Source organism: Danio rerio, chromosome 2 (genome assembly GCF_049306965.1).
Source record: "Danio rerio strain Tuebingen ecotype United States chromosome 2, GRCz12tu, whole genome shotgun sequence".
Classification (NCBI taxonomy): domain Eukaryota; kingdom Metazoa; phylum Chordata; class Actinopteri; order Cypriniformes; family Danionidae; genus Danio; species Danio rerio.
Window position 1 is genome coordinate 52022379 of NC_133177.1, and position 8557 is coordinate 52030935.

The following is an 8557-nucleotide window of genomic DNA, read 5'->3' on the forward strand; positions in this document are numbered from 1 at the left end:
ATACCTATTTCCTTATGCAGTGTTTTGGTTAGTTGTATCGGATTCATACCTCCAAATGTGTCCCCTTCTTGCACAGGTTTAGCAAATACCTTGTATTCCACTGTCACCGTTTCCTCTAGGGCTGAGCATCTATCCGAATCACTTTCATCAGATTTATTTCTTCGTTTCTTTTTCCGTTTGTTGTTTTTAACCATGTCCCATTTTTCATAGTTCCCGCAAACTACTTCCATATCTCCTACTTCATTTCCTGATTCGTCACTTCCGTCTGCATTCTCCTGTCCACTCACATTCCAGTTGTTGCCAACCGCCATGGAGTCTATCCGCCTTGCCATCCTCCGTGCTGAGGACCCCTACTCCAAGCCGCGAGTGGCGTCTCTCGTTTCGTATCCCGGATGCTCGCATCGCAGACACGCCTCCTTTTGCTAATTGACTTTTATATGCAAGCTGCAACATCTGATTGGTTCAAATTCCAATTTTTTTTCAGGGATGTAATGCAACCGACCATGTTTTTCAGCCAATGATGAACTTCCAGTGAAAGTTTTTTGTGACTATTTTCAATTTCATACTAGTAAAAGGTTCTTTTTACAGCATCGTTGTCGTAATGTAATTAAAATACAGTCAGTTAAATAGACTTAAGCATCCATTTGGTTGTTACAGCATAAAAAGAGATGAAAGACCGTGTAAACACTAGTGCAGTCATTAGCAGCAGACTAGTGCAAAATTCCATTGAAAATACTGGGGTAAAATACATTTCCATATTTTAAAGACATGGAGCTGAACAATATAATTTAATGCAGTGCTTCTTGTTTAGTCTGATACCAACTTTACAGTATATCATATCTCAGCCAGGCAGTGAAGATCACTGTTTTTTAAAGAAATCAGATCCTAAATCCAGCGATTTTGTATGGGATGACAATTAATCAGAAGCCCTGGGGCTAACTGACTGAAATTAAAAGTCTGTGTACATACAGTATATCCGATTTGACTGATAATAACCAGATAACAATTGTATATATGTGCATTGTATTAAATTGCTATGCTACATTCCTCATAATTTTTTTTTACTAAATATGTTTTTTAAATAGCATTTTATTCTTGGTTTTGTCTGTTTATAAGATATTTATGGTTAGTCTGTTTATAGCTAGGACTTTTTAACTGTCTCAACACTGGGTATGATCAGCATTGGCAAGTTAATTAAGACAAGATTTGCCTATTTTTTTTTCAACATATGTAAATGAATGATAAACTTAATATTTTAGATAGAATTGTATTGAGAAACTTTTAAAGCCGTTTCATCATGTACTGTAATCCCATCAATCTTATTGTATGAATATTTTATTATATATGACCTTTATTAGGGACCAAAATATCATAGCGTAATAAAATGTTCATACAGTAAGTAGCTATTGATAGTGTGCATGATTGTTTATTTCCCTTTTGCACATTTTCACATGGTGTTTTTTTCCATGCATCTATTTTTGCTTTAGGTGTGCTGAGTTTAATTGATTAACGTATTCACTGTTTTTTTACTACAGTTCTTGCCCTGCTATTTTAGCCTGCCTATTACTTATTTCATACCAGTACCAGTTTATTTATATTACTTACCTATGAAATAGATAGTATTTATTTATTTAAGATTTTATAAGTTAAGACAGACATTTTGAACATTAAAATGTGTCATTTATTTATCTAATGTTGAAACCATTGTTTAGAATCAGAATCAGAAAGAGCTTTATAGTACATAGCCAGGTATGTTCACACATACAAGGAATTGGCTTTCGTGACAGAGCTTCTACAGTGCAACAGAATTACAGAGACTAAACAAAAAACAGATATAATAAATATATTTTAAAAATAGAAGTAAGCAGTGAATGCAAATATAATATACAACTTGACAAGTGTATGTACAAGTATATTACTATATACAATGTTATATGTGCAGCAGTTATGTGCAAATTGGCATGTAAAGTATGTTGTTAAATAATTAAGTGTATGTATAAAAGTAGTGATGTTTGTTTCACAATTATTATTATCAAGTGTTCATGAGATGGATTGCCTGAGGGAAGAAACTGTTTCTGTGTCGGCTGTTCTGGTGCGCAGTGCTCTGTAGCGTCCACCAAAAGGTAAAGACTTAAAGAGGCAGTGTGTGTGTGAGCGGTCCAGGGTGATTTTGGCAGCCCTTCTGTTCGCTCTGGATAAGTACAGTTCTTGGAGAGTAGGAAGAGTTATCAATGATTCGCTCAGCAATCTGAACTATTCAGCGTAGTCTTCGGAGGTCGGATTTGGTAGCCGAGTTAAACAAGACAGTTATTTTGCAAAGGACATGTATAAAGAGTTAGACAGTATAAATGCTTGCAAGTTGCAACAATAGAAATAAAGTCTAGGCTGTAACTAATAGTATTAGTCTAATATTAATTAAAACAGCTTAATTTTTTGCTTGTCAGTGCTGATAGGATCTTTTAAAATAATTGAATATTTTTCTACATCATATGGACAAAACTGTAAGAAACTGTAAGACAATTATTTTGTTATTATTATTATTCTTCTTATACGTTTACAGATGTTTGTGTGTGTGTGTTTAACAGTTTTCATGATGTGAAAGAACTGTTTCTGTTACATGTTAATTTCCGCCAATAAAAATAATAAAATTCTTAAATTACATTTGTATTCATTTTTCTCCTTTGAAATCATCACAATTTAGAGACCATTTAACTTGAAAAGCTGTTATATTCACAGACTGTTGCCACACAGCTGTTTAAACCCCTTATAAAAGGATTTCTACATGATGGGTTCCCTTAAAGTTGAACGAAAAAGGCTGATTTAATGATATCTGTGCTTTGTTGTACACCATTTATTAACTCTGATCGATTGCACGTAACAAAATTATGATCCAAGTCGTGACAACAATATGTTTTTATGTTAAGCTTAATGGATTAAAGTTAAGTTTAGTGTTTTACATTAAGTAATTTCAGTTTTTTTTTTTCAGGTTAATGTAATTCAAGTAAAAATTACCTAATTTTATTCAACACCTTATTCAAATTAGTGGAACAATGTAATATTTTAGTGTGGTTTCGACTAAGTTTAAACATGCACAGAACTGTAATTTTTCCGTATTTTGTGATTCAAATATATATATTTTTTAAATTTTTATGCTTAAATTGTATTATGGGACCTACCTTGATCTATCTTCCAACAACTTTCAACCTTGAAAAGTAAAAAAAAATGACTTTTATTAACATTTTTAATAGTTTACTGTGATATATTGTCTGGGATGGTGTTGTATATAGCCAACAAAAACCTTTTATCAAACCAACAGTACATTTTCTGTTATTTTACAGACTTAGTTGTCTAAATATTATTCATAATACATGATATTGTTTCAAACTACTAAAATGGCAATAAGGGGACATGTTGGTTCAGTGGTTAACACTGTCACCTCACAGCAAGAAGGTTGCTGGTTTGAGTTGGTCAGTTGGCATTCCTGTGTTTGCATGTTCTCTGTGTCGGTGTGGGTTTCCTCTGAGTGCTTCGATTTCCCCCACAGTCCAAACACATGCCCTACAGGTGAACTGAATAAACTAAATTGGCCGTGGTGTATGTGTGTGAATGAGTGTGAATGGATTTTTCCCAGTACTGGGTTGCAGCTGGAAGGGCATCCGCTGTGTAAAACATATGCTGGATAAGGCGGTGGTTCATTCTGCTCTGGTGACCTCTGATAAATAAAGGGACTAAGCAGAAGGAATATTAATAAAATTAAATGTCAATAAAAGTCACTTTGTTTAACTGTGGAGTTGAATTTTCAAAATTAGAAGTGGACAGAGCAGAGATCAACTTCCCACAAAGCAATTCACAACTGTAAATAAACAGAAAACACTTGTGAATCAGAAAAGACAGAAACTTTAACAGTGGGGAATGTTTAAAAAAAAATTGTGAACAGGAAGTGTGTGGGTGCTGAAGTGACAATGTGAAGCGGAACAGTGAAAAAGACCACTGAAGACATGACATGAAACAGAAAAATAAAACTAACTACAGGCTCTGGAAAGAATTAGAAATCAATTGGAACAAAAATGAATGTCAAGTCACGTTTATTTCCATAGCACTTTTCAAAATACAGACTGTTAAAGAATCTTTACAGTATAAATCTGGACAATTAAAACTACTACATATTTGTAGCTGACATTTGTTCAGAGTAAGGCAAGCTTAAAGGGATAGTTCACTCAAAATGTCATCATTTATTCCGTTATCATGTCTTCACCCTTTACATGTTTCAAACCATTATGAGTTTAAAACATGTTAGAAACTTGAAACCATTGACTTCATCAGTATTTGGTTTTCCTAGAAGTCTAAAGTTGAATGCTTCTATAATTTTTTAAATATCTTTTCAGGTTTTAAAGAGCCCATATTATACATGAAATAGGGTCATATCTTGGTTGTAAGGGTCTCCAACAACAGTCTAATATGCATGCAAGGTCAAAAAACACTTTCATGGTCTTATAATCTGCATTTATTTTTACCTAATTATCCCAGCGACTCCTGTATGAATCGTCCAGTGATTCATTTGTTCCCAAACCCCTCCTTAGCGCGAAGCTAATCTGCGCTGATTGGACCGATGACAGTCTGTCGCGATTGGTCGACTGCCTTCAGTCAGAGAGGGAAATGGCCAATAGCTAATCAGCAATTTAAAAAGTAATCACAGTTCATACACGCTCGATAGTGTAGGCGTGGATTTTAGCTGCCACACTATGGCGAGTGGATAGTGCCACGGATAACCGAACGAAGGAGACAGTCGTGTACTCGCCATACCACACACACACAAAAACACACACACACCTCCGGATGACAACGCTCCCACTTCCGCCCGCACCCGCCAGGTTTTAGCCTGAGAACCCGCTCCGTTTTCTGCCCGCCGCGCCCGGTCCCGCTAAAGCGGAGAACACAACCAAAAATCCCCCAGTATACAGTCCAGACAGCCAAGCTGTCTGTATAAACCATTGGTATAAACACATACACACAGCACAAAGCACACAGAGCTCGTTCATTCGTTCGCTCTCTCTCTCTCTCGCTCTCTCTCATACGCTCTCTCATACCAAGCAGACTCTCTCTTTCTAATTCGCATAGCAATATCCGTGATATTGCTAGACAGCCCGCTCCCGTCCCAAATTAAACCCGTTACCGACCGCTCCCGCGATTTATTCGGAAATTTATTCCCGCGGCTGTCCCCGCGCCAGATTTCTGCGGCGCGGGAATAAATTTCCGAATAAATCGCGGGAGCAGAACTCTAGCACGGAGCTCCATAAACAAACAGCACGCGTCGCGTTTTTAACGTGACTTTGCACGCGATAAGATAATATATCCAGTTAACCTGATACAGTACACGCGGTTACAAGTAACAAATCACGACTAAATACATTTGCAAGCTAGAGTCAACGAGGCAACAACTTTAACCGCACGTACTTACACTTGAGAAATGGAAGAAACCCATCCTGACGTCCATCAGTTACTCTTTACTGATCCTTCCTTTAACAAACTCAGATGAAGTATTCTTTGTAGCATGTAGCTTCCAGAAGTTTCCAACTGCTTGGCTATAATGCTGAGGTTTCATCTTTGGGTAGAGACTCAATATATCCATCTGCAGTGTGACTTCAATCAACCGGCATGTTTGTGTGTGTGTGTGTGTTTGTGGGTGTGTGTGTGTCTGGGTTTCTGCATCAGAGGGCGGGGCCTCAGGTTTGAAATCTCCCGGGTTTGCGCGTGCACGTGAATAACTTGGTTTCGTTCGTACGTCATGGCGAAACACCTAATGAATCGGTATTAAGGCGACTCGTTCGAAGCACTATGAGTCGACTCTTTTATAGATGAATCAACAGTTTTAAACACTGTATTCTTACAGATTTAAGCCTTAGCTGGATACTTCACTTCACTTAGAGCTGTGTTACACACTACATGGAGGGGAATTTTCAAAAACCCATAATATGGGCTCTTTAAGCTTTTTTTTAAAAAGCCCCTTTCACACAGTGATAGTGGTAAATATCCGGATAAATTTCTGGAACGACTTTACAGGTAAATTTACAGGTAAGTGCTTTTCACACAGACATGGACGTTCTGGAATTTTTCCAGAAAAGATCATTCACATGTCTATTCCAAAATACCAGTAAATTCTGACATCATTATCCAGAAATGACCTCTAAATGGCTATTTTTAAACATAGAAGGGATCTGGATTTTTTTGATGGTTTCACTTTTATTTAAAGCTTTAGAGTTCCTACAGCTACTTAGTCCCAGAGACATCCGAAGACAGAAATGCGAACCACAACTAAATGTTTACACATTTGACTACATTACACATTCTGTTGATGGATAAGTATTTTGAACAACTTCGATGTAAAGGAACACTTTCGCATGTTGACATGTTTGTAATATATGTGCTGGCGACAAGCAACTAAAGCAGCTTAAAGGTAAACAAACAACAGTTTATCATAAGCATTATAGCAAAGTATGTTTCCACGGTTGGTATTAAGAAGGAACATAGAAATGTTATATGACTAACATCTAGCAGCTACATGTGTCTGAAAAAAGATATTCAAAGGGTTTTTATTTTCATAAGCAGCGCGGATGTGATAGCATCTGAATGTTCTGATTGGCTGGAGTACACGTCTCACGTCAGTGTGTTCTAAGCGTGAATGCGCTCTTTCCGGCAATTTTTCTTCTGCGTTCACACAGAGCAGTATTCTAGCAAATTACTGTTATGTTACAACTTCTCTTTCCAGAAAATGAATTTACCAGTATTTTAAAAAAGGGCCTGTTCACACATGCAGACCTTTCCGGAAAATCGCTGGTAATTTTCCAGAAAGGTCTGTATGTGTGGAAGGGGTTGATATATCTTATTTTCTGTTAAAACCTAAACATTTAGAACCACTCGAGGAGGAGTAAAAAGTGAGTTAATTTTTTTTGTGTGTGTGAACAATCCCTTTAACACACTACTAAGCATTTCTATAAAATACAGTGCTGTTTTTCAAATCATGTCAGTCTGGTGTTGATTGGTTTGATTTACAGTTTTTCTCAGTCACTTTGGTGCATTTTTCACAACACTATTTATAACATTATCATTTGCTTGCGTAAAGTCAGTCAAAATGAACTAAACTTATAAATGCAGAATAGTCATTCTATACAAAAATAATAGCCTTCATTCCATTACTTGAGTCATTACATACAAAAATGTTAAACTAGTTGTCAAAATGGCGAAGCAGTAGCGCAGTGGGTAGTGCTGTTGCCTCACAGCAAGAAGGTCGCTAGTTCAATCCTTGGCTCAGTTGGCGTTTCTGTGTGGAGTTTGCATGTTCTCCCTGTGTTCGCGTGGGTTGCCTCCAGGAGCTCCGGTTTCCCCCACAGTCCAAAGACATGCGATACAGGTGAATTGGGCAGGCTAAATTGTCCGTAGTGTGTGTGTGTGTGTGTGTGTGTGTCACGAATCAAGACAAGGAGGATCCAAATGCGAGTGTTTTAATGAACAGAGGACACACGAAAGTTCAAACAAAAGAGAGCCACTGACCACAGCGATGACATCAAACAGACAGCGGATGATACTGGGAGACAACAGTCAGGAACAAGGACAACAACGGACTGATAACCAGCACATACCACAGGAGGAATTTTATAGCCAGCCAAATGAGGTTCAGCTGGAGGATGATAAGTCAGCTGATGACATCAGCTGATCCTAGCACGCTGTCAACACAAAAGGTAAACAAACACACACCCTCACACATGACAACACACAAGGCATGATACATAACATACAGGAGGAACACACAGATCCATAAACCGTGACAGTACCCTCTCTCCTAAGAGCGCCTCTTGGCGCTCCCAGAAGAGTTTACCTGGCGTTTGTAATCATCGATGAGAGAATGATCCAATATGTCCCTTGCAGGAACCCAACTCCTCTCCTCTGGACCGTAACCCTCCCAGTCCACCAAGTACTGGAATCCTCGTCCCCTCCGTCTCGAGTCCAGAATGCGCTTAACCGAATAAACCGTCTCCCCTTCTACGAGACGCGGCGGGGGGGGAACCGGAGTGGGCGGATTAATGGCCGTATGAAAAACGGGCTTCAATTTAGAGACATGAAAAACAGGATGAATTCTCCTGTACGCTGGAGGAAGTTTGAGGCGGACTGCCACCGGACTAATGATCTTGGTGACAGAAAACGGGCCAATGAATTTAGGTGCAAGTTTGTTACATACGGTGCGGAGAGGAATATTTTTAGATGAAAGCCACACTTTTTGACCGACAACGTAAACGGGAGGCTTAGACCGGTGGCGATCGGCTTTAGCCTTGGTGCGCAAACCTACTTGAAGGAGGGTCTGTCTGGCCCTATTCCAAGTACGTCGACACCTCTGGACAAAGGCGTGGGCAGAGGGAACCGCGACTTCGGATTCCAGATTGGGAAAAGCAGGTGGCTGGTACCCTAAACTACACTCAAATGGAGAGAGGCCCGTGGCAGACACTGGTAATGAGTTATGTGCGTACTCAACCCATGAGAGCTGCTGGCTCCAGGAGGATGGATT

The 8557-nt window shown here is 38.6% G+C and overlaps 2 protein-coding genes across 3 annotated transcripts in view; one reads left to right on the plus strand and one right to left on the minus strand.

Annotated features, from left to right (window-relative positions):
* Positions 1-237, minus strand: part of si:dkeyp-94g1.1 — a 219541-nt gene extending 219304 nt beyond the window's left edge. The window contains exon 1 of the mRNA XM_073921492.1: positions 50-237. The gene's annotated coding sequence lies outside the window, so the exon portion shown is untranslated. The remainder of the gene's footprint in view (positions 1-49) is intronic.
* Positions 1-2658, plus strand: part of LOC110437901 (SLAM family member 7-like) — a 31716-nt gene extending 29058 nt beyond the window's left edge. For both annotated transcript variants that reach the window (XR_012394560.1, XM_073930795.1), the window contains one exon: positions 211-2658. The gene's annotated coding sequence lies outside the window, so the exon portion shown is untranslated. The remainder of the gene's footprint in view (positions 1-210) is intronic.
* Positions 2659-8557: the final 5899 nt, after the last annotated feature.